Source organism: Bombina bombina, chromosome 2 (assembly GCF_027579735.1).
Source record: "Bombina bombina isolate aBomBom1 chromosome 2, aBomBom1.pri, whole genome shotgun sequence".
Classification (NCBI taxonomy): Eukaryota; Metazoa; Chordata; class Amphibia; order Anura; family Bombinatoridae; genus Bombina; species Bombina bombina.
This window is the reverse complement of record NC_069500.1, coordinates 99,966,878-99,994,121: the sequence shown is the minus strand read 5'-3', so window position 1 is coordinate 99,994,121 and position 27,244 is coordinate 99,966,878. Positions and strand designations below refer to the sequence as shown.

At 41.3% G+C, this 27,244-nt stretch overlaps 1 protein-coding gene across 3 annotated transcripts in view; it reads right to left on the bottom strand.

Annotated features, from left to right (window-relative positions):
- Window positions 1–27,244, bottom strand: part of RAI14 (retinoic acid induced 14) — a 484,372-nt gene that overhangs the window by 65,973 nt on the left and 391,155 nt on the right. The window lies entirely within an intron of this gene.

Here is a 27,244-nt window from a genome sequence, read left to right as displayed (position 1 = left end):
ATAAATAGCTATAAGGAAAAATTAAGGTCCTAAGTGATTACCAAAAGGAGACTTCTGTGCCATTGTCCTGCACTCCTGAAAACATTTAGAAACCTTAAACTGACAGACTTGAGCAGTTATCAAAAGGATATGAAACACTCAAAATTACCTTTTCTTATTCAGACAGAGCATAAAATTAAAAAAAGTTTTTCACTTTAATTCTATTATCAGATTTGCTTTTTTCCCATGGTATTCTTTGTTGAGATTCCTAAGTATGTGTCATAATCACTACATGGCAGGAAATACTGCTGCCTTCTAGTGCTCTTGCAAATGGATAAAATTCTTATATAGTACTCCAGACATGTGCATACTCCTAAGCATACATCCCTGCTATTTAACAAAAGATATGAAGAGAATTCTCCTGTCTCCACACAGTACCTTTCACTGAATTCCTTCACCCCCTTCTCTTTCCTTCTCATCTTTTGAAGGTCATGCTATCCGCCTCTTCTCCCCTGTAGCTCTTCGTGTTGCAGTTATCTATCGGCCCACTAGCCCAGCATCACAATTTCTGGATCACTTTGAAGCCTTGCTTTCACATTTTCTCTCTTGTAATGTCCCTTCTCTCATCTTAGGGGACTTCAACATACCCATTGATAATCTTAACATGCTTGCTTGCCTCTAAACTTCTATCCCTTACCACCTATTTTGGCCTTTCCCATTGGACAACATCTCCAGCCCACTGTAAAGGCAACTCCATAGACCTAGTCTTCACTAATCTCTGTGCCGTTTCCAACTTCCTTAACTTCCCCTTTCCTCTCTCTGACCACCATCTACTAACTTTCTCTCTTACTCTAGCTACTACATATTTGCAAGCCCCCAAAACACTGCTACCTTGCAGGAATTTCAAATGACTTGGATCTCACAGACTTTTCCACTCAACTGAATCCTCTGCTCTCCAACATTTCATCCCTCTCTTGCCCAAACTTTGTGGCTTTACAGTATAATTCGGCACTAAAATCAACACTTGACAAAGCTGCACCCTCCACTCTCTTCGACGTACATCAATCACTCGACGGCAACCGTGGCACACCAAACAGACCAGACATCTTCAGCGATGTTCACAGGCTGCTGGATGGCAGAAGGAAATAACGCACCTGTGCTGATTTCTGGCATTATAAATTCATCCTTAAGTCCTACAACTCTGTGCTCAGCCTAGCCAAACAACTCTATTTCTCCTCCATTGTAATCATCTCATGCATCCAACCCCAGAAAGCTGTTCTCAACCTTTAACTCCCTTCTATGTCCGTCTGCACCCCCGCCCATTATCAACCTCACTGCTCAGATTATTGCTGATCACTTCAAAAATAAAATTGACACCATTAGAAAAGATATTTGCACCTCACACCCAGCAATCCTACCCACCCTTCTATTAACACAACTCTATGCTACTTCCCTCCTGTAACAGAGTAAGAAGTCTCTGTACTCCTATCCTTGGCTCATCTCACAACCTGCCCACTTGACCCTATTCCTTCACAACTTCTTCCCTCTCTCTCTCTCTGCTTCACTAACCCCTACCCTAGCTCATCTCTTTAACCAATCTCTCACCGCTGGCACATTTCCCGATACCTTCAAGCATGCGTAAATCATACCAATCCTTAAAAAGCCCTCGCTTGACCCCTCCATCCCTTCTAACTATCGACCGGTCTCCTTACTTCCCTTTGCTTCAAAATTATTGGAACGACTGGTCTATAATCGGCTAACTCAATTTCTCACAACTCCTTACTTGATCCACTAAAATCTGGTGTCTGCCCTAAACACTCAACAGAAACCGCTCTTACTAAAGTAACAAATTACCTGTTACCAGCTAAAGCAAAAGGCCAATACTCCTTACTAATTGTTCTTGTCCTGTCCCCTGCCTTTGACATAGTTGACCATTCTCTCCTCCTAAAAATACTACATTCATTTGGCATCCGAGACAGAGCCCTCTCCTAGTTTGCCTCATATCTCTCAAAACGCTCGTTTTCAGTTTCCTTTAACATATCATCTTGTGATCCTATGCCTGACTTAGTTGGAGTACCGCATGGCTATGTCTTGGATCCCTTGGTTTTCTCTCTCTATACTTCCTCCTTTGGAAACCTTATAGCCTTCCTTTGGATTCCAGTACCACTTATATGCTGGTGATACCCAAATCTATCTTTCCTCTCCTGATATCTCTCCCTCTTTACTCAACCAGATTTCCAACTGCCTCTCTGCAATTTCATCTTGGATGTCTTCACACTACCTCCAACTCAATCTGTCCAAACTGAGCTGCATCTATTTCCCCCCTTTACGAGACATCCAACACCTGACATTTCTCTGATGGTTGGATACTTTATTCTCAACATCTCACCTGTCCTGGGGTTACACTTGACTCAGAACTCACATTGAACCCACATATACAAGCAATTACCAAATCCTGCCATTAACAGCTACGCAACATTTCCAGAATTTGTCCCTTCCTTACTCAAAAAACTACAAAAATACTTATTCATTCCCTCCCTTTGTCAAACATTGATTATTGCAATCTACTTCTAAATAGCCTTCCAAAACACTGCCTCTCCTCCCTCCAATCTATTATAAATGCATTTGCTAGACTCATCCACCTACATCAGCTGCTCCGCTCTGCCAGTCTCTACACTAGCTCTCCATACACTCCAGAATACAATTTAAAGTATGAACCCTAACTTACAAAGCACGCAACAGTCTAACTCCCAACTATATTTCCTCTTTCATCGTGAAATATTCCCCATCCCGTCCTCTTCAATCAACCTCTGACCTAAGTCTCTCCATTCCTGTTATCTTTACGTCCCACTCCCGTCCTCAAGACTTCCTCTGGAAGTCTCTACCCCTCTCCATAAGACTGTCTCCAACCTTGTATAGCTTCAGACGCTCCTTGAAAACGTACCTATTCAGAGAGGCTTACCATCTCTCCTCCATCTCTCATCTTAACCAAACTAATACTTGAACTGCCTGACTCACTACAATCCATGTGACAAGCTACCCCCAACCTTATGTCTCTGCACCCTAAACCTGTAGACTGTGAGCTCTCTGAAACAGGGCCCTCTTCCTCCTGTACTAGATATATTTAGTTTTGTTATGTTTTGTATTTTATCACAAATCCTTGTCATTGTATACCCCTAACCAGTGCTACAGAATTTGGCGGCGCTATACAAATAAATGATAATAATAAGAAGAAGAACAAAGAGTGTTTGATAATAGAGTGTAAATCCAAAACTTAAAATTGCATGCTTTGTTTGAATCATAAAAGAAAAAAAATTGGGTTTCATGTCCCGTTAATGTTCCATAATCCATGCTGCTCCTTGTGAGCCCTGTCCTCTATAAGATTCTGAACATGTCCCCACCTGAGCTTGACAGGCCAAACTTTGCCCACCAACAGCCCAAACCCGGTGCACTGAAACATTTAACCTGGGTGACCTATACCTCTTGCTGGATCTCTCAAGCTTTTCTTCTTCAACAACAAAACATTGTCTCCTTAGATATTTGAGGGATATGATGCAGTTTTCTTTGGCAGTCAAGGGTTTGAATAATTGTAGAGTACATGTTAAACCCAATTTAATACACATTTGCATAGAGGCACAAAAGCAAATACGTTGTCAAATCAACCGACAACTTCATAAAAGCATATTAATTAATATTTTTTTTTCCTTTCATCATCTGTACAATAAACATGAAATATAAATGTGTTCAAACTATAGGTTTGTAAAAAGTTCTGCACTGAATGTGGTGCCTTTTACTTACCCTTAGCACTACTTTATGCAGAGACAATAAAGACTTTGGATCATGCATTCTATGTGTATGCTTAACACGTGAATAGCAAATATGGATTAATCAGATTCTGCCATTGACAATAAATAATATCTTGCACATCAAACAAGAACATTTGACAATGCAAAAAAACAATTACAACCCCAACACTTAAAAAAATGCTTGTAAAATGTGTTCTATAAATACTTGCACTGTTACAGAAAAGAAGTGTCATTGGATAGAGTGAAACACGTGGGGGATTTGGAGTGTGCTAGAGACGTGGTCAGGATTTTTCACCTACACCTCAGCCTAGCTCGCAGAATTCATAAAGACTGAAGTATCTTATCTCATGGCCATTTCTTGCTTTTACACAAATTCATAGGTTGTTTTGTTTTTATCTTTTAATTTATTTCTCTGATGGTTTTAAAGTTTTAGTTTTCTTTTTTTGTCTATGTTAGAGAGGACTGTTCTATTGATGAAGTTTTCTTTATTTTTATCAGTTTGTTCAATACCATTTAACGGAAATGATACCCAAATGTTGAAGCATTTGAAAGTGGTGCAGCATAGCTGTAAAAAGTTGACTAGAAAATATCACCTGAACATCTCTATGTAAAAATAGGAAGATATTTACCTAAAAATTTCCTTAGTATTCACACCCCAACTATAAAAGAATGTTTTTTTCCTTCCAACGTTCAGCTTTACAGCAGCCAAAGTATAACAGTTCAAGGACCATTAAACTTGACATTTCAACAAGGTATAAAGTGTTTCATTATTGCAAGTGAAACATTATTGCAATATACATTCATTATTTATTTTGCTGCCTTTTGCTGTAAAAACAAAATTTATGCTTACTTGATAAATTTCTTTCTTTTCGGACATGGAGAATCGACAACATCATTCCAATTACTAGTGGGATATTCAACTCCTGGCCAGCAAGAGGAGGCAAATAGCACCCCAGCAAAGCTGTTAAGTGTAACTTTCCTTTACCATAATCCCCAGTCATTTGGCCAAAGGAAAATGGAAAAAAGAAAACACAAGGGTGAAAAAGGTGCCTGAGGTTTGCTCTAAAAAACTGCTGAATTATAATTAAAAAGAGAGCGGGGTCGTGGATGCTCCATGTCCGGAAAGAAAGAAATTTATCAGGTAAGCATACATTTGTTTTCTCCTGTTAAGTGTAGTCAGTCCACGGGTCATCCATTACTTATGGGATTATATCTCCTCCCTAACAGGAAGTGCAAGAGGATCACCCAAGCAGAGCTGCTATATAGCTCCTCCCCTCTACGTCATATCCAGTCATTCTCTTGCACCTAACTAAAGATAGGACGTGTGAGAGGACTGTGGTGTGTTAAACTTAGTTTTTATTTCTTCAATCAAAAGTTTGTTATTTTAAACGGCACCGGAGTGTGTTGTTTCTTCTCAGGCAGCATTAGAAGAAGAATCTACCTGAGTTTGTCTATGATCTTAGCGGTCGTAACTAAGATCCACTTGCTGTTCTCGGCCATTCTGAGGAGTGAGGTAACTTCAGAACAGGGGATAGCATGCAGGGCCCACCTGCAAGGAGGTATGTGCGGTAAATATTTTCTAAGGAATGGAATTGACTGAGAAAATACTGCTAATACCGATGTAATGTAAGTGCAGCCTTAAATGCAGTAGTAGCGACTGGTATCAGGCTGATATGTATGTATGTATACTCTGAGGTATTTCTGGGGAATGGAATTTCACTAAGAAAATACTGTCTATATTAAAGTAATATTTGAGCCTGCACTGCGGTGAAAGCGACTAGCAGCAGGCTTATTAATAACACTTCATAATTTTCAATTTTAAATCGTTTTTTCTGAGGTACTTGGTGATAAAACTTTATGGGCATGATTTTTACCACATGGCTGTCGTTTGTTTCTGAATAAAAACAGTTTACTGAGCTTCCCCACTGTTGTAATATGAGTGGGAGGGGCCTATTTTAGCGCTTTATTGCGCAGTAAAAATTTAGTCACAGTCTTCCTATTTCTTCCTCCATGATCCAGGACGTCTCTACAGAGCCCAGGGGTCTCCAAAACTAGTTTTGAGGGAGGTAATCAGTCACAGCAGATCTGTGACAGTGTGTTTGACTGTGATAAAAGACGTTTATTATTTCAACTGTTATCCGTTTTGGGTATTAAGGGGTTAATCATCCTTTTGCTTGTGGGTGCAATTCTCTGCTAACTTTATACATTTTCTGTTAAAATTTGGTTGTTTTAACATATTTGGTTCATTGTTAATTCAACTGTGCCACATTTTTATGTTTCTTAAAGGCGCAGTAGCGTTTTTTATATAGCTTGTAAATTTATTTAAAAGTTTTTTTCCAAGCTTGCTAGTGTTATTGCTAGTCTGTTTAAACATGTCTGACACAGATGAAGCTGTTTGTTCACTATGTTTAAAGGCCAATGTGGAGCCCAATAGAAATTTGTGCACTCAATGTATAGATGTTACTTTGAATAAAAGTCAAACTTTATATGTGAAAAAAATATCACCAGACAACGAGGGGGAAGTTATGCCGATTAACTCTCCTCACGTGTCAGTACCTTCGCCTCCCGCTCAGGAGGTGCATGATATTGTGGCGCCAAGTACATCAGGGCGGCCCATACAAATCACTTTGCAAGACATGGCTAATGTTATGACTGAAGTACTATCTAAATTGCCAGAATTAAGAGGTAAACGCGATCACTCTGGAATAAGAACAGAGTGCGCTGATAATAATAGAGCCATGTCTGATACTGCGTCACAATTTGCAGAACATGAGGACGGAGAGCTTCATTCTGTGGGTGACGGATCTGATCCAAGTAAACTGGATTCAGACATTTCAAATTTTAAATTTAAGCTTGAGAACCTCCGTGTATTACTAGGGGAGGTATTAGCGGCTCTGAATGATTGTAACACGGTTGCAATTCCAGAGAAAGTATGTAGGCTGGATAAATATTTTGCGGTACCCGGCGTGTACTGACGTTTTTCCTATACCTAAAAGGCTTACAGAAATTGTTAACAAGGAGTGGGATAGACCCGGTGTGCCTTTTTCACCCCCTCCTATATTTAGAAAAATGTTTCCAATAGACGCCACCACACGGGACCTATGGCAGACGGTCCCTAAGGTGGAGGGAGCAGTTTCTACTCTGGCTAAGCGCACCACTATCCCGGTGGAGGATAGCTGTGCTTTTTCAGATCCAATGGATAAAAAGTTAGAGGGTTACCTTAAGAAAATGTTTGTTCAGCAAGGTTTTATATTACAACCCCTTGCATGCATTGCGCCTGTCACTGCTGCGGCGGCATTCTGGTTTGAGTCTCTGGAAGAGACCCTTAGCACAGCTCCATTGGATGAGATTATGAACAAGCTTAAAGCCCTTAAGCTAGCTAATTCATTTATTTCTGATGCCGTAGTACACTTAACCAAACTTACGGCTAAGAACTCCGGATTCGCCATTCAAGCGCGTAGAGCGCTGTGGCTTAAATCCTGGTCAGCTGATGTGACTTCTAAATCTAAATTGCTTAATATTCCTTTCAAAGGGCAGACATTATTCGGGCCCGGTTTGAAAGAAATTATCGCTGACATTACTGGAGGTAAGGGCCATGCCCTGCCTCAAGACAGGGCCAAACCAAGGGCTAAACAGTCTAAGTTTAGTGCCTTTCGTAACTTCAAGGCAGGAGCAGCATCAACTTCCTCCGCTCCAAGACAGGAAGGAACTGTTGCTCGCTACAGACAGGGCTGGAAACCTAACCAGTCCTGGAACAAGGGCAAGCAGGCCAGAAAACCTGCTGCTGCCCCTAAGACAGCATGAAGTGATGGCCCCCGATCCGGAAACGGATCTAGTGGGGGGCAGACTTTCTCTCTTCGCCCAGGCTTGGGCAAGAGATGTCCAGGATCCCTGGGCGTTGGAGATCATATCTCAGGGATATCTTCTGGACTTCAAAGCTTCTCCTCCACAAGGGAGATTTCATCTTTCAAGGTTATCAGCAAACCAGATAAAGAAAGAGGCGTTTCTACGCTGTGTACAAGACCTCTTACTAATGGGAGTGATCCACCCAGTTCCGCGGTCGGAACACGGGCAAGGATTCTATTCAAATCTGTTTGTGGTTCCCAAAAAAGAGGGAACCTTCAGACCAATCTTGGACTTAAAGATCCTAAACAAATTCCTAAGAGTTCCATCGTTCAAAATGGAAACTATTCGAACCATCTTACCCATGATCCAAGAGGGTCAGTACATGACCACAGTGGATTTAAAGGATGCCTACCTTTACATACCGATTCACAAGGATCATTACCGGTATCTAAGATTTGCCTTCCTAAACAGGCATTACCAGTTTGTAGCTCTTCCCTTCGGGTTAGCTACGGCTCCAAGAATCTTTACAAAGGTTCTGGGCTCTCTTCTGGCGGTACTAAGACCGCGAGGCATATCGGTAGCTCCGTACCTAGACGACATTCTGATACAAGCGTCAAGTTTCCAAACTGCCAAGTCTCATACAGAGTTAGTTCTGGCATTTCTAAGGTCGCATGGGTGGAAGGTGAACGTAGAAAAGAGTTCTCTATTGCCACTCACAAGAGTTCCCTTCTTAGGGACTCTTATAGATTCTGTAGAAATGAAAATTTACCTGACGGAGGACAGGTTATCAAAACTTCTAAATGCTTGCCGTGTCCTTCATTCCATTCAACACCCGTCAGTGGCTCAGTGCATGGAGGTAATCGGCTTAATGGTAGCGGCAATGGACATAGTACCTTTTGCGCGCCTGCATCTCAGACCGCTGCAATTGTGCATGCTAAGTCAGTGGAATGGGGATTACTCAGATTTGTCCCCTCTGCTAAATCTGGATCAAGAGACCAGAGATTCTCTTCTATGGTGGCTTTCTCGACCACACCTGTCCAGGGGGATGCCATTCCGCAGGCCAGATTGGACGATTGTAACAACAGACGCCAGCCTTCTAGGTTGGGGCGCAGTCTGGAATTCTCTGAAGGCTCAGGGATCATGGACTCAGGAGGAGAGACTCCTTCCATTAAACATTCTGGAATTAAGAGCAATTTTCAATGCTCTTCTGGCTTGGCCTCAGTTAGCAAATCTGAGGTTCATCAGGTTTCAGTCGGACAACATCACGACTGTGGCTTACATCAACCATCAAGGAGGAACAAGGAGTTCCCTAGCGATGATGGAAGTCTCAAAGATAATTCGCTGGGCAGAGTCTCACTCTTGCCACCTGTCAGCGATCCACATCCCAGGCGTGGAGAACTGGGAGGCGGATTTTCTAAGTCGCCAGACCTTTCATCCGGGGGAGTGGGAACTTCATCCGGAGGTGTTTGCCCAACTGCTTCATCATTGGGGCAAACCAGATCTGGATCTCATGGCGTCTCGCCAGAACGCCAAGCTTCCTTGTTACGGATCCAGGTCCAGGGACCCGGGAGCGGTACTGATAGATGCTCTGACAGCACCTTGGGTCTTCAACATGGCTTATGTGTTTCCACCCTTCCCGATGCTTCCTCGATTTATTGCCAGGATCAAACAGGAGAGAGCATCGATGATTCTAATAGCGCCTGCGTGGCCACGCAGGACCTGGTATGCAGATCTAGTGGACATGTCGTCCTGTCCACCATGGTCTCTGCCTCTGAGACAGGACCTTCTGATTCAGGGTCCTTTCAAACATCCAAATCTAATTTCTCTGAGGCTGACTGCATGGAGATTGAACGCTTGATTCTATCAAAGCGGGGATTCTCGGAGTCAGTGATTGATACCTTAATACAGGCTAGGAAACCTGTTACCAGGAAAATTTACCATAAAATATGGCGTAAATACTTATATTGGTGCGAATCCAAGAGTTACTCATGGAGTAAGGTTAGGATTCCTAGGATATTGTCTTTTCTACAAGAAGGTTTAGAAAAGGGTTTATCTGCTAGTTCGTTAAAGGGACAGATTTCAGCTCTGTCTATCCTTTTACACAAACGTCTGGCAGAAGTTCCAGACGTTCAGGCTTTTTGTCAGGCTTTGGCTAGGATTAAGCCTGTGTTTAAGACTGTTGCTCCGCCGTGGAGTTTAAACTTAGTTCTTAACGTTCTACAAGGTGTTCCGTTTGAACCCCTTCATTCCATTGATATCAAGCTGTTATCTTGGAAAGTTCTGTTTTTAATGGCTATTTCCTCGGCTCGAAGAGTCTCTGAGTTATCGGCCTTACATTGTGATTCTCCTTATCTGATTTTTCATTCAGACAAGGTAGTTCTGCGTACTAAACCTGGGTTCTTACCTAAGGTAGTCACTAACAAGAATATCAATCAAGAGATTGTTGTTCCATCATTGTGCCCTAACCCTTCTTCAAAGAAGGAACGACTTCTGCACAATCTGGACGTCGTCCGTGCCCTGAAATTTTATTTACAGGCAACTAAAGATTTTCGTCAAACTTCTTCCCTGTTTGTCGTTTATTCTGGACAGAAGAGAGGTCAAAAAGCTTTGGCTACCTCTCTCTCTTTTTGGCTTCGTAGCATAATACGTTTAGCCTATGAGACTGCTGGACAGCAGCCTCCTGAAGGGATTACGGCTCATTCTACTAGAGCTGTGGCTTCCACTTGGGCCTTTAAGAATGAGGCCTCTGTTGAACAGATTTGCAAGGCTGCAACTTGGTCTTCACTTCACACTTTTTAAAAATTTTACAAATTTTACACTTTTGCTTCTTCGGAGGCTGTTTTTGGGAGAAAGGTTTTACAGGCAGTGGTTCCTTCCGTGTAAAGATCCTGCCTGTCCCTCCCGTCATCCGTGTACTTTTAGCTTTGGTATTGGTATCCCATAAGTAATGGATGACCCGTGGACTGACTACACTTAACAGGAGAAAATATAATTTATGCTTACCTGATAAATTAATTTCTCCTGTAGTGTAGTCAGTCCACGGCCCGCCCTGTTTTTTACGGCAGGTCTAAATTTTAATTAAACTCCAGTCACCACTGCACCCTATAGTTTCTCCTTTCTCGTTTGGTTTTCGGTCGAATGACTGGATATGACGTAGAGGGGAGGAGCTATATAGCAGCTCTGCTTGGGTGATCCTCTTGCACTTCCTGTTAGGGAGGAGATATAATCCCATAAGTAATGGATGACCCGTGGACTGACTACACTACAGGAGAAATGAATTTATCAGGTAAGCATAAATTATATTTTTCTTTCCTAAGACATGGAGAGTTAAAGTCATTCCAGTTACTAGTGGGACTTCAGAGCTCTGGTTACATGTGTATAAGACACAAACAGATTGTTAGATTAGATCCGGTACTAGATGAATGTCACCTGGTTACATGTGTATGAGACACAAACATACACAAAAATCTGAATGGTCTCCATTCCATTGATGGAGCATGCAAAGCTGCAGCAGTCGTAGATGGAACTGAGCAAAAGGAATGATGTCCATGGAAGCCACCATCAGACCAATCACCTCCATGCATTGAGCCATTGATGGACAAAAAGCAGACTGGAGAGAAAGGCAGGAAGCAAGAAGTTTGGATTTTCTGACCTCCGTCAGGAAAATCTTCATGGACAGGGAATCTATGATTGTCCCTAGGAAACACACTCTTGTAGATGGAACTAGAGAACTCTTTTCCAAATTCAGCTTCCACCCGTGGGAACGAATAAAAGACAATAACATCTTTGTATGAGATTTTGCTAGCTGAAAAAATGACGCCTGAACCAAACGGAAGGGCAATAAACTCGAAATGCCTGTCCAGAAAAGTAAACCTTAGAAACTGGTAGTGATCCCTGTGAATGGGAACATGTAAATACACGTCCTTCAGGTCTATGGTCGTCATGAACTGACCTTCTTAGACCAATGGAACGAATAGTTTCCATTTTCAAGGACAGAACCCTGAGGAATTTGTTGAGACACTATAGATCTAAGATGGGACGAAAAGTTCCCTCCTTTTTGGGGACCACAAATAGATTTGAATAGAATCCTAGACCTTGTTCCTTTAGAGGGACTGGTACAATAACTCCCAGGGGGATTAGTCCTTTATGCAATTTAAAAAGGCCTCCCTTTTTACCTGGTTTGAGGATTGTCAACAGCAGAAATCAGCCCTTTGGAGGGCATGACTTGAATCCTATTTTGTAACCTTGGGATACTATGTCCACAGTACATGGATTTGTGACATTGCGTGTTTAAGCCTGTCGAAAAAGAGAAAGCCTGACCCCCACCTGATCCAAAATCGGATCAGGGCGGACCCTTCCTGCTGATTTAGCGTTAGCGGAAGGCTTTTTGTTTTGTTTTCTCTTATTCCAGGGCTGGCTGGATTTCCAAGTGGAACTGGATTGGTCTGGTTTCGAAGAGGAAGAGGAGGACTTCTGTCCTTTGAATTTGCGAAAGGAACGAAAAATAAAATTAGAATTCTGATGACACTTAGGTATATTTTTCTTGTCCTGAGGTAGAAAAGATCGCTTTCCACCCGTAATTTCAGAAATGATCTCCACCAGACCAGGACCAAAGAGAGTTTTACCCTCATATGGTAAAGCCAAAAGCTTGGCCTTAGAAGATACATCAGCCGACCAAGAATTTAGCCACAGAGCTCTGCGAGCTAGAACAGTGAAGCTAGATATCTTAGCTCCCACTCTAATTACATGCATGTTGGCATCACAGATAAATGTATTGGCCAGTTTAAGCTTTGATCCCATCCTGGATCTCCTCTACCGTAGTTTCTTCTGATATCAGATAGGGCATCACACCAATGAGATGCTGCTCCCGCAACCATGGCAATAATAGCCGAAGGTTTCCACTGTTAACCTTGATGGATGTACATCTTTTTTAAGTAAGCCTCAAGCTTCTTATCCATTGGGTCCTTAAAAGTACAACTATCCTCTATAGGAATGGTAGTTCTTTTAACTAGAGTAGAGATAGCTCCCTCTACTTAAGGTACAGTGCCCATGAGTCCCGAATGGAGTCAGCAACAGGGAACATCTTCCTAAAATCAGGGGAAGGGGAAAACGTAACCCCTGGCTTATCCCATTCCTGAGCTATAATATCAGTATATCTCGTCTGGAACAGGAAAAACATTGTCAGACGTTGGAGAATTATAAATTCAAGTTTAGAGGACTTCTTGGGGTTGACAGCAACCGAAGATTCAGAATCGTCCAAGGTAGCTAAAACCTCCTTCAGAAGTAACTGGAGATGTTCAAGCTTAAATCTGAAATTCACTTCTTCAGGTTCAGAAGATTTTTCTCCCATAGTATCAGAGTCTGAGATTTCCCCTTCAGAAGCTACTAAAGTATCTTCTTCATCAGAAATCTGAGAAAGATTGACCAGCAAAGTCTTAGAGTAAAAAACCTTGCTAGTAGGTAAATGTTTAGATTTCCTTTTACGCTTACCCGAAGAAGGAAAAGCAGATAAAGCCGCAGACACTGCAGAAGTAATCTGAGCGGTAAAATCCCCAGGTACATAAACTTTCTTTGCATAAATGTTTTGTAAATTATCTATATACTGTATATATAGCCCATAAAGTTTTTTCTTTAAAAAATGGATAGTTTTGCTTATTTTTAATTAACATTGCTCTGATTTTCAGACTCCTAACCAAGCCCCAAAGTTTTAGGAGAATACTGACGTATACCTACTCCAGCTGGCTCCTGTTTGTGTAAAGGGCATTTTCATAGGCAAAGAAAGAGGCAAGGGGAATGTCTGATATTTCCCACTTGCAGTGGGTGTTCCAGTAACCTTTTAAAAAGAGCTAAACTTGAAGCTTCTAAGTAAGTTTTTAAATGGTTTTATACTGGATTTTTATATCAGTGTCTGTGCATACTATGCTTTATAGTAGTATCTATTACATGCAGTTATATAAAAATTGGTGTATACTGTCCCTTTAACAGCTTTGCTGAGGTGCTCTTTGCCGCATCCTGCTGGCCAGGAGTTGAATATCCCACTAGTAATTGGAATTACGTTGTGGACTCTAAATGTCTAGAAAAGAAATATATATTTTGAGCTTGTTTCACTTTCTCCCAGGTAGGTTTGGATTCATAATTTTAGGCAATTTATGTAAGCTTTTGTTTACTTCACCCTCATAATAAAAAATAAAAATAATACCCTAATATTCTCAGCAGTCATATGTTTGTAAAAGGTGGATTATTGGTTTTGCATCAGCAATCATGATAGGGGAAGCATTCTTTGCAATAGTAACTAAGTTGAATCAGTGATAATCCCCCTTAAGGGAAGAGATAAGGGCAGGCTTCCACAGTCACTCTTAATTGCACATGTGCAAACAGAGTTTTTGCTATATCTGAATATTAGTTTGGGATTGGTTAGCAAGGATTCTTTGTTCTTGGGGACAGGGAAATCAGTAAAATAAATAAACATAAAACAATATACTCAGTTGACAAAATAAAGCTGCAGTTTTCATTGCAAAATTATTCTCAGATATGAAGGTTCAAAATCATGTAGTTTATAATTTGTGTTTAGTGGTCCTTTCAAAGAGCACTTACTCTGGTGAGCTGAAGAAATTTTGAGGTAAAATATCTTCCCCTTTTTACATACAGGTGAAACTCTAAAAATTAGAATATCATGCAAAAGTTCATTTATTTCACTAATGCAACTTAAAAGGTGAAACTAATATATGAGATAGACTCATTACATGCAAAGCAAGATAGTTCAAGCCGTGATTTGTCATAATTTTGATGATTATGGCTTACAGCTCATGAAAACCCCAAATCCACTATCTCAGAAAATTTGAATATTGTGAAAAGATGCAATATTCTAGGTTCAAAGTGTCCCACTCTAATCAGCTAATTAAGCCATAACACCTGCAAAGGGTTCATGAGCCTTTAAATGGTATCTCAGTCTGGTTCAGTAGGAATCACAATCATGGGAAAGACTGCTGACCTGACAGTTGTGCAGAAAACCATCATTGACACCCTCCATGCAAAAGAAGTTGGATGTTCCCAAAGTGCTGTATCAAAGCACATTAATAGAAAGTTATGTGGAAGGGAAAAGTGTGGAAGAAAAAGGTGCACAAGCAGCAGGGATGACCGCAGCCTGGAGAGGATTTTCAGGAAAAGACCATTCAAAAGTGTTGGGGACTTTCACAAGGAGTGGACTGAGGCTGGAGTCAGTGCATCAAGAGCCACCACACACAGGCAGATCCTGGACATGGGCTTCAAATGTCGTATTCCTCTTGTCAAGCCACTCCTGAACAACAAACGTCTTAGTGAAATAAATTAACTTTTGACCGATATTCTAATTTTTCGAGTTTCACCTGTAGAGATGTTCAGTTGATATTTCCATGTCAGCTTTTTACAGTTATGCTGCATCACTTTCAAGTGATTTAGCATATGAGTTATATGTCCCTTTAAAGCAGTTTTTTGTGAAGCCATTATCCTTCACAATGGGACTTGTTCTATGCACAAACAGGTGAACAGTTACAAGACAGATGTAGTCTATTAATTATAATAGAGTTTAAAGGGCCATAATATTCAAAAAATTACATGTTCTAATTTTTTAGAGCATGTAATTTAAGACTAGTGACCCTGCATCTCTATGTGTTTAACCATTGTAAATGGGTTAAACACACAGTAGAAGTACAGCTCCAGAATCGCAAGAGCATTTCAGAAATTGCCACTGACTAATCAACAGTAGTAGTTGCGCAACCCTCCTGTGAAACTGTGCTACTGATTTGGTCAGCGCCAGTTCGCCTTGGGGCCAGCAGTGCTTGCGAAGTCAAAAATCTACAATTCATGCAGGAATGGAAAGACCACAATGTTTACAGGGAGAGTAAACACCCTTTCCATACACTTTTCCCTTGAAGCACACCGCACTTCTGAAATCCATCTAGCATTTGATATAACCCAACTACCAATCCCGTTCAGCTAATCTAGTGTCAAGCAGGAGGCACAGAAAACAAGCAGCAGCGCAAACCTTACACATGAGAAAAACGTCTCTGCACTCCTAAACCGTCTCCGCAGGCAAAAAGGTAGCACACTTGCAGCTGAACAGGACAGGCACTCAAAAGCTATCAGGAGTAAATGTATGTAAATGGGGATTGTTGTATCATATGCTTACTGTTCCTTTAAGTTGCAGGAAAAAGGGACAAAATAAATAATGAAAGTATTGTGCCATTTTTTTTACCACGCAACTTTTTGAAATTTTAATATAAAATGTTTATGTCCCTTAAATGTAATAGCTACAATGTATGCTAAGCACACATTTTACACAACATCTATTGCTTAAAGGGACAGTCTAGTCCAAAATAAACTTTCATGATTCAGATAAAGAATGTAATTTTAAACAATTTTCCAATTTACTTGTATCACCAATTTTGCTTTGTTTTCTTGGTATTCTTAGTTGAAAGCTAAACCTAGGGAGGTTCATATGCTAATTTCTAAGCCTTTGAAGGCCGCCTCTTCTCTCAGGGCATTTTGACAGTTTTTCACCACTAGAGGGTGTTAGTTCATGTGTGTCATATAGATAACACTGTGCTCACGCATGTGGAGTTCCAGTGAGCTAGCTCTGATTGGCTAAAATGGATGTCTGTCAAAAGAACTGAAATAAGGGGGCAGTTTGCAGAGGCTAAGATACAAAGTAATCACAGAGGTAAAAAAAAGTGTATTTATATAACTGTGTTGGTTATGCAAAACTAGGGAAAGGGTAATAAAGGGATTATCTATCTTTTTAAACAACAACAATTCTGGTGTAGACTGTCCCTTTAATATGATGATTACTCAATGTGCCAATACAAAACATGAGTCACTGTCTGTGAGCTGAAATACAAATAGATTACTGGAGACTTTCATTCTCTGGGGATATTTTTTGGTACCGTACATAATCTATCTGGCTGCTTTTTTTTTTCTCCTTTACCACATTCCATTTTTTTTTTTTGTTTTGCCTAAGGAAATATTTCAAGAGCCTGTGACATATTTCCATAAAGCATTTCCGCTCTGATGGTTTAAGTAACATTTTTTAGCTGTCAAAGATTTTTTGTGTTTATTTTTCTTAGAGGTTTTTTTTCTCTTTTGGGAGAAGGGAGCAAGGTTAAGCAAGAGATTCTGCGCTGATCAAGGCACACACGTGCTTCTGTGACCGTTTGTGGTTTAGTCATGTTAACATGCAGTCGTACATGTCCACTTTTGCTTATGTTTTCACTAAAATGTAAGTTTTATAATACCCTTGAAAAGCTTCGAATTACTTAAATAAAAAAACAAACTTTAACCTCTTAACTGCGGATGACAACAGGCAGATGTCAACATGGGGTGGGGCAGAATCTTATGGAGATGATCACTTACCCCTACCCCTGATAATCACCAATTGTTATTATTTAAAAAGACAGATAATCCCTTTATTACCCACAGGGCCATCTTTAACACAGGGCAAAAGGGGTAGCTCCCCAGGGCCCAGTCTTTGTTGAGGGGCCCAAGAGCCCAATAGTTTTTTTTGGTTCATGCCAGACTGCTGATGTCATGCTACATGGGGGGGGGACACAGTCAGTCCTAATACTGCCACAGTCAAAAGTTCTCTACTTATATTTATTTGTGAGAAACTGTGCCAGACCGTGTCGGTGTCATGCGACATGCCAAACTAGTGCCATGTTCTGTTTTAGATGTGCACTGTGCAGCACTGAATGCTAAGCCCTAACTCGGCATCCAGCCAATCCCACTGCATCAGTAAAGGTCCTGCTGGGGTTACAACTGTTACCAGGTAACTGCTCTGGTGGTGGGGATTGTTTTTGGGTAGGGCTGACTGCACATGCAGCAGAAAGCTGGAGAGGCAGGCCCATGAGGATTTGAGCATCTGTGCAGCTGCACACACTGCTATCTTCAGTCTTGAGGCTGTGTGACTCGTTTCACACTGTATCCATGCAGCCTTGGGCAGACAGCATCCAGTCTGCTGGTCCCCTTAGCCCTGCTCTTTCTGCTGTGGCCCTAAGATCAACTAATTGAAGTTTGTTAGGGGAACAGTGTTTTGTAGAAAGGTGTCAGTGGGAAGAATAAGTGAGTGTACACATGCCTCTCCCCCATGCAGCATTGTCTAGTGCAGGGTGAGAGGGAACCTGTTCCTAGCAAAGAAGTGGCATGTGCTGCTGTGGCTGATGTATAGTGTCATGCTGATACTTCACACATTAAGGTAAGGTTTATTTTTATAGTTTTTGTTCTCTCTGTCTCAGATTTTACAGCTTTCCATAGTAGTTCTGCTGTTCCAGTAAGTAAACTTATATTTGTTTGCACCTCCATGCTTCCTCCTCAGTCTTTACGTTGCTTTGCTCCTGTTGGCTGCCCTAAATCTCTTTAACCAGCTAACCTCACACCAGAATCAGATTCACAAGCATATTAAATTAATCCACAGTGGAGGAATTTATATATTTATTTACTTATTAGTACTGCTTAGGTCCAGTTTCACATATTGCAATTTATTTCATTTTTTTTTAATGATTAGCCCAGCAGTGATTTAGCTGTTTTTTCTGATGTTGGCGTGGAGAGCGGAATTGCATGGGGGGGGGGGGGGGGGTAAGAAAATGTTTGCCCAGGGTCCAGTCAATATTAAAGACAGCCCTGATTACCCATTCCCCACTTTTTACCTCTATGATTACCTTATATCTAAGCCTCTGCAGACTCCCCCCTTATCTCAGTGCTTTTTACAAACTTGTCTTTTTGCCAATTAGTGCTGGTTCTTGTATAACCATAATCATTATTCACGGGAGTGAGCACAATGTTATCTATATGGCACACATGAACTAGCACTGTCTGGCTGTTTTGCAAGATTGTAAAAAGCTAATAAAAATGACTGTGTTAAGGGGCAGCCTGCAGGGGCTTAGAAGCAGGCAATCTTAGAGGTTATAAAGTATATTAATATAACAATGTTTATCAAGTAGACTTTCCGTTTAAGGTAGCTGGATGGGGGGGTTAGCATTTAAACCCCCCAATCTCAGTTTCCTTAAGTCCCAGAAATCCCCAAGACCCACCATTTGAAAGGCTTAAGCACACAATTTTAAGAATAAAACTAAAACTACATACATACAATATACATACATATAGAAAAAAAAAAAATATATATATATATATACAGCTTGTGTGTGCATGTGTGCCTGTGTGGGTGCACGTGTGCATGTGTGCCTGTGTGTGGGCATGTGTGCCTGTGTGTGTGCGTGCGTGTGTCCATGCTCAGCTCAGGATAAGCAATGCATAGGTTAAATAGGTAGTTTCTCATTTAATTGCTGCCTGCCTATATCTAACAAATTAGAGGATGTTCTTATTGCATCTTTATGTCCTTTTAAATAATACTGAAGAGAATTTAAAGAGACAATTTTTTTTATACAGCAGGTCCGGAGGGCAAGACATGCAGATATTAGCTTGCAACGACTCTGGTCTGTTAGAAATATTCTCATGGATATGGAGTCTATTATAGAACTCAGGAATTCCACCCTGGTACTTGGGATAAGAGAACACTTTTCCAAGTTTATCTTCCATCCATGTGATCGAAGAAGACTTAGAAGGGGTGAAAGGATGGTGCTTGCAATACCCCGAGTTCTGGCAACAGCTAGAAGAGCCCCCAGAACCTTCGTAAAGATTCTTGGAGCAGTAGCTAGGCCAAATGGAAGGGTAATGAACTGGAAGTGCTGGTGCAGGAATGCAAACCTCAGGAACTGAAAGTGTTGCCTGTGGATTGCAACATGAAGGTAAGTGTCCTTCAGATCTATAGTGGTCATAAACTGTCCTTCCTGAATTAAAGGAAGGATGGACCTTATTGTCTCCAACTTGAAGGAAGGGACACTGAGAAATATGTTTAAGCACTTTTGGTCCAGAATTGGGCAGAAAGTTCCCTCCTTTTTTGTGACCACGATAAGGTTTGAATAAAACCCCAAACCTCTTTCTTCGATAGGCACCGGGACAACAACTCCTAAGGAGGATAGATCTCAATACACCCTAGAAAGGCATCGCTCTTTTCTGGTCTGGTAGACAGATTCAAGAGAAGGAATCTGCCCCTTGGTGGATGAGATTTGAAGCCTATCTTGTATCCCTAAGATACCACCTCCAGGACCCACGGATCCTGTACATCCTTGAACCAGGCATCTGAAAAAAAGAGACAGTCTGCCCCCTACACGATCCGATCACGGATCAGGGGCCGCCCCTTCATGCCGATTTGTTTTCGGCGGGCTTCTTATTCTGCTTGGATTTATTCCAGGACTGAGCCAGCTTCCAAGTACTCTTGGGTTGCTCGGGCTTGGAGGAGGATTGTTGTTGTTGGGATTTGTCAGAACGAAAGGAACAAAAATTAGAAGATATTTGTCCCTTAGACTTGTTCTTCTTATCTTGCTATAGAAAGGCACCCTTGCCTCTGGTAACCATAGAAATAATGGAGTCCAGGCCTGGACCAAATCAAATCTTTCCCTTGATGGGAAGAGAAAGGAGTCTGGACTTAGAAGTCATATCCGCAGACCAAGACTTCAACCAGAGCGCCTGGCAGACTAAGACCACAAAGCCAGAGGCAACTCTCAGAGCTTTAATTCTGTCTTGAATATCCTCGAGTGTAGACCACCTCAATGAGTTCCGACAAAGAGTCACACCAGTAGGTAGCCTCTCAGGCAACCGTGACAACTGCAGATGCCGGTTGAAACAAAAATCCTGTATGTTGAAACATCTTTCTCAAAAAAAGTTTCCATTTTCTTATCCATCGGCTATCTGAACGAAAAACTATCCTCAAGAGGTATAATAGTATGTTTAGCAAGAGTAGAGATAGCGCCATCCACCTTAGGAATGGAGCCCCACAAATCCAGTTGAGAGTCCAGGACCGGGAACAACTTTTTAAAAGTAGACGAGGGGGAAAAGGAAGAACCAATTCTTTCCCATTCGTTCTTAATAATGTTCCCCATCTTTTTACCGGCACAGGAAAAGTCAAAGGAACTTTCCTGTATTCATAAACTCTGTCTAATTTAGGTATCATAGGTTCTTCAGGCAGTGCGGACTCTGGAACCTCTAACGTAGACAGGACATCCTTTAATACAAATTGCAAGTGCTCAATTTTAAATCTAAAAAGACTGTTCCGACCCAGAAAGTTCACCCTCTGAAGCTACAGAGGTTAACTCATCATCAGATAACTGGGACATAATAGCTAAATCCGATAAATATTTAGATGACTCCGGGTCAGGAGACCTATGTTTAACCTTTCTCTTGCATTTGTTAGAGCGAGGTAATGCACTGAGGGCCGCAGAACTGTCGTTTGTAACTGCACAGCAAAGTCTGCAGGAAGAAGGCCCCCTTCGGATGTAGGATTAGATGTGCTACGGGGAACTGCATGTGGAGTGGATAATGTAGCAAGGGTAGTAATCTCACGGGATGCCGAGTCCTGAGAGGTAGAAGGCTCAGAGGGACTAAGAGCCTTAGCAGGCTTGTCTCCCTTCTTAGACTTTATAACGGTGTTAAGGCATGTGTAACATAATTGAGTGGGCAGGAAAACCACAGCCTCCTCACAATATAAACAAGAATAATTTAGTACAGAAGGAGTAGCTCAGGTTATACCCACAGCAGGACACAAATAAAAACGTTTTTCATTATAGAAAACTGGGCCTTTATACTCCCAATGGCTGGGGCACTCACCACCTCCTAGACCCAGACAGTTAACAGAGGAAACGCTCTCCTCAGGTTTAAAGGGACAGTTCACCCAAAAACTTTCTCCCCTTTAAATTATTCCCAATGATCCTTTTTACCTGCTAGAGTGTATTAAATTGGTTGCAAGTAGCTCCTTTACCCCTCTTTTGGCATTTGAAATAGCTGATTTAGCTTGTGGTTTCCCAACCTATACTGAAAGTTTTGATACTGGAGTATAGGCTATTGACAAGCCTAAGTAAACACAGCCAGCAGAAGAAGTTACACTCTGTGGGATACAGGATAGTTAAGTAATAAAATGATAATTTCCCATTGTTCTCTCTATGTATTGAGCTTTGGTGTTCCAGACAATTATAAGATAAGGAAGCCAGTCTGTGTACATAAAAGTGATAACATAATGAGATCTGATATTACCTTAAGTTCAACCCCTTGTAATAGGCTGTGGTTTCAAAGCACAAAACCAGCTACTTCATATACACAAATAAACCCGAAAATGCAATTTTTCAAATATTTTATACTCTGCAGCTGGTATAACAAGTCATTGCAAATACATTAATGGAAAAAACAATTTTACAGTGTACTGTCCCTTTAAGTCTCATTAGAGGAAATGAGCATAGACACACCCGGTCACATGGAGTGCAAGACAGTACTTCCCCTGTTATTACAAGTACAGCAAGTAATAGAAACGGTGCAACACTTTCAAAAACAAAAGTGAAACTTAAAAGTGAAACCTGTTTGTTCCAGCCAAAAACACACAGCCTATCAGCCCAGGAAAAAAAATCACACAAAGCAGCATGTAAATCATGAATACACTGATTAATGAACCCCAACTGTTCAATAAAACCCCTTCAGAGGATATTAATCCTGGATCCTATCAAGGTATAAAAGGAGCCACATTTTATGTGTAAAAATTTAAATGATCTTACCTCCAGGATCCATGCTGTGGAACAGAACACAGCCTCTCAAGTGTGACAGTCTTATAGCAGTGTTCCTGACATGGACTTGGCATGACATGGAGTGAGAGAAATCAGGCAGTGAAACTCGTCAACACTGATTGCCTAGGAGCCGTTAGCAGTAGTCTGGACGGTTTTGCAGAAAAACGTTCCCTGCATCTCCAGCCTCTAACTTTTATCAATGCTCTCACTGAGAGGTTGACATGATTACTTAAAACTCCAGTCCTATTTCGAAGGGCAGATACTCTTTTTCAGGACTCTCTGAATCTTCTCTGCCACCTCCTAATGTGACAAAAGGCAAAGAATAACTGGGGTAATGAGAAAGTTGGAGGGATATTTAAGCCTTTGGCTGGGGTGTCTTTGCCTCCTCCTGGTGGCCAGGTGTTGTATTTTCCAACAGTAAGGAATGAAGCCATGGACTCTCCCTATCTTAGGAAGGAAATTAGTATAGCAAAAGGCTTAAACACATAAGCGGAGCTCAGTAATGCACCAAAAATTAGAATGACCATTTAAAAGGGCAAAATAGTCACTGAAAAGTGCAAGAGTAAGCTTTAGCCAGAACAATTTTCAAATGCTTCTACTAAAAATTATTACCGTTACAAGGGCATATGTATATATGTTAGCAACATGGAATCTGCTAGCACTTTACCAATAACTGATAATAATAATAATAATGTTGCTCGTGCCCAGCATTCAAGCATTGTGTCTGCTTAAAAAGCCAGTGGTGGTTTGCATGATGGAAAATGAGTTGTCACTGACATAATACACGTCACCGTCACCTCTTTGGGTGCAGTGTTTCTGTCTGGGTGTGTAGAGCACAAACAACATATGCACATATGCCCAAGGAGCAGTTATAACTTTTACCTAAAACATTTTTGCTAATACAAGTATATCACAAAAATGCTTCTATTCACAATAATAACTATAATGCAGCTACCTCTATAAATTATAAGAAACCTGGATAAACTAAAAAAAAAAAAAAAACTATGTGGCTGTAATATATTAAGGGTCTAAAACATATCTGCTTATATTGACTAAGGATGGCGATGATCCTGCAGTATTCACTAAACCCAGGAGTATATTTTATCATTCAGGAAAAGCTTGGCATTGAAGTTGGATTCATGCCAAAGTTGTTCAGTAGGGATGAGGTCAGGGCTCTGTGCAAGCCATTTCTATTTCCTCCTCACCAAACTTGTCAACCATGTCCTAATGAACTTTACTTAGGGCACAGGGGTACAGTCATACTGGAACAGGAAATGGCCTTCCCCAAACTTTTGCCACAAACTTGGAAACCTGTATCATTAAGATGATCCTTCACAACAACTAAAAGTGTCTATCAAAAACCCTAAAAAAAGCCAAAGCCAAAGGGCATTGCCCCTCGTCCACTAAACTGTACAGTAGGCACTATGTATTGTGGTAGGTAGCATCTGCCACACCCAGATTTTTCCAAAAGACTGCCAGATAATGAAGTGTAATTCACCACTCCACAGAACATGTTACCTCACTGCTCCAGAGTGCTTTACACCCCCCAGACCATGCTTGGCATTGCAGATATTGTTTTGAGAATTGTGCACAGCTGAACGGCCGTGGAAACCCTTTATGAAGCTCCAGACGCATAGTTCTTGTGCTGATGTTGCTTCTAGAGGCAGTTTGAAACTCTGCAGTGAGTGATGCAACAGATGATTTTTTTTACAAGCTACATGTTTCAGCAATTGGTGACCCTGCTCTGTGAGTTTGTATAATCTGCTACTGCATGGCTGGGCTGTTTCAGCTCTTGGTGACCCTGCTCTGTGAGTTTGGTTAATCTGCTACTGCATGGCTGGGCTGTTTCAGCACTTGGTGACCCTGCTCTGTGGGTTTGTGTAATCTGCTACTGCATGGCTGGGCTGTTTCAGCTCTTGGTGACCCTGTTCTGTGAGTTTGTGTAATCTGCTACTGCATGGCTGGGCTGTTTCAACACTTGGTGACCCTGCTCTGTGGGTTTGTGTAATCTGCTACTGCATGGCTGGGCTTTTTCAGCACTTGGTGACCCTGCTCTGTGAGTTTGTGTAATCTGCTACTGCATGGCTGGGCTGTTTCAGCACTTGGTGACCCTGCTCTGTGAGTTTGTGTAATCTGCTACTGCATGGCTGGGCTGTTTCAGCACTTGGTGACCCTGCTCTGTGAGTTTGTGTAATCTGCTACTGCATGGCTGGGCTGTTTCAGCACTTGGTGACCCTGCTCTGTGAGTTTGTGTAATCTGCTACTGCATGGCTGGGCTGTTTCAGCACTTGGTGACCCTGCTCTGTGAGTTTGTGTAATCTGCTACTGCATGGCTGGGCTGTTTCAGCACTTGGTGACCCTGCTCTGTGAGTTAGTGTAATCTGCTACTGCATGGCTGGGCTGTTTCAGCACTTGGTGACCCTGCTCTGTGAGTTTGTGTAATCTGCTACTGCATGGCTGGGCTGTTTCAGCTCTTGGTGACCCTGCTCTGTGAGTTTGTGTAATCTGCTACTGCATGGCTGGGCTGTTTCTCCTAGAAGCTTCCACTTCACAATAATAGCACTTGCAGTTGACCGGAGCAAATCTAGTAGGGCAGAAATGTCACTGACTTAAGGCAAAGGTGGCATCCTATGACAGTGCCATGTTTAAAGTCACTGAGTTCTTCATTACGACCTATTGTACTGCCAATTTTGTCTATAGAGATTTCATGGATATTTGCTAGATTTTATACACCTATTGGCAATTGGTGAGGTTGAAACATTGAACTCAATTACTAGAGGTTTCCACACACACACTATATGGCCAAAAGTATGTGGAAACCTCTAGTAATTTTGTGGAGGAGACACCCAGACTTAATTGCATCTAAAACTTTGTGAGTGAGTGCATATATGCATACACACATTATATATATATATATATATATATATATATATATATATATATATATATACATACACACACACACATATATATATATATATATTCTCTCTTCGTATGCAAATTATTATGACCCTGGGGAAGTCTCCCTATGGGTGATGGGGGAAACAAGACGTGGACTCCTTGCCCAGTGTGCTTAGAGGAATGTGGCTGCACCTCACTGACGAGGCCCATAGGAGGCCGAAACGATTGTCTGGGGTTGTCATTTTCCTTGTTCAGAGGAGAATTGCCTGGTATTTCGGGGCTGGACTGACCTTACTTGGCGGGATCAGACTGATATACTTCAGGAAAGTTTTCTTCTGTGAAAAGCACACTGGTCTAAAAGAGGCTACTTCCGGGTGGTAAATCGCCATAGAACAAGCCACTGAGCTGTTGTTCGTTCCTGGTAGAGCGCTTCTCTCTTCGTATGCAAATTATTATGACCCTGGGGAAGTCTCCCTATGGGTGATGGGGGAAACCAGATGTGGACTCCTTACCCAGTGTGCTTAGAGGAATGTGGCTGCACCTCACTGACAAGGCCCATAGGAGGCAGAAACGATCGTCTGGGGTTGTCATTTTCCTTGTTCAGAGGAGAATTGCCTGGTATTTCGGGGCTGGACTTACCTTACTTGGCGGGATCAGACTGATATACTTCAGGAAAGTCTTCTTCTGTGAAAAGCACACTGGTCTAAAAGAGGCTACTTCCGGGTGGTAAATCGCCATAGAACAAGCCACTGAGCTGTTGTTCGTTCCTGGTAGAGCGCTTCTCTCTTCGTATGCAAACTATATATATATACACACACACTGAAGAGAGAGACCGCTGTTCATGTAAACCTTTATAGCTCTGAAGCTCTGATAAAAAGTATTCTCTCTTTATTTGTAAATTTTAGTTGTGACAGAATTTTTTTTTCTCAAGGAAAGAATGCACACATGTTCATTCAACAACTACTAAGATACATAATCACTAGAATAAGTAATCTATTAATGCTCCCATTAATCCACATACCTGAAACACAGTCAAATGGCATTCTTACTTCATGACACAATGTGAATCTGTAATCACTGCAATGCAATTATCTTTCTTATCAGTAAGAGGTGAAGTTCTTTTGAAATGGAGACAAAAGCTACAAATTGTGCAATAAGGGTATTTTTATAACATAAATCTAAAGCTATGTCATGCTTCTGATGCATATATCTATCTTTTAACTCAATGTGAAAATACTTCTATTACTGCCATGGTTTATGATTCAGAAGTTAAAAGAATAGAAATTCCGAAATTAAATGTTTCAAATAATATTCTGTATTGATGTACAAAATTATAAAATTGTCTAGGGCAGGGGCATTTCATTTCAAAATGTCCTTGTTTTTTTAATGTTTGATCTGCAACTTAAACCCTGAAATTAATTATATACGTTTTATTTTGTAAAAATGTATGTGTGTATGTTTGCATGATGTGTATATATATATAAATGATCATCTGGGGTTGCCATGTTTCTTGTTCAGAGAGAGATTGCCTGGTATTTTGGGGCTGGACTGACCTTGTTTGGCAGGATCAGACTGATATACTTCAGGAGGAAAATTCTCTGTAAAAAGCATTATTAGGCTAAAAGCGGCTTCTCCCAGGTGGTAAATCGCCATAGCACAAGCTAACAAGTTATTGAGCTGGTGTTCGTTTCTGAGACAGTGCTTCTCTTTTTGCATCTATGTATTATATATAATACGGAAATGAACAGCCCTCTCAAACTGTATTGGGTACACATCGCACAACCCTGCAAAACTTACAGCCAGCTGCACAGCTTTCAGTGAATCAAGCAATGAAGCCTGGGTGCAGAGCCCGTAGGGAAAATTATTAACACAACACACAGAAAGTCTGGCACGCTCTTGCAAGCACACAGCTAGATTAAGGGGTCGATTTATCAAAGGCTTCACAAGCCTTTCGACCCCCTACAACTGCAGGTTTTCACAAGAGAACCTGCAGTCCGTATTTAACAAGTACCGGTCATCAAACCGCTGCTTTCCTGACCTTTCAACACTTCTAAGGTGGTGAATTTCCATCTCCCT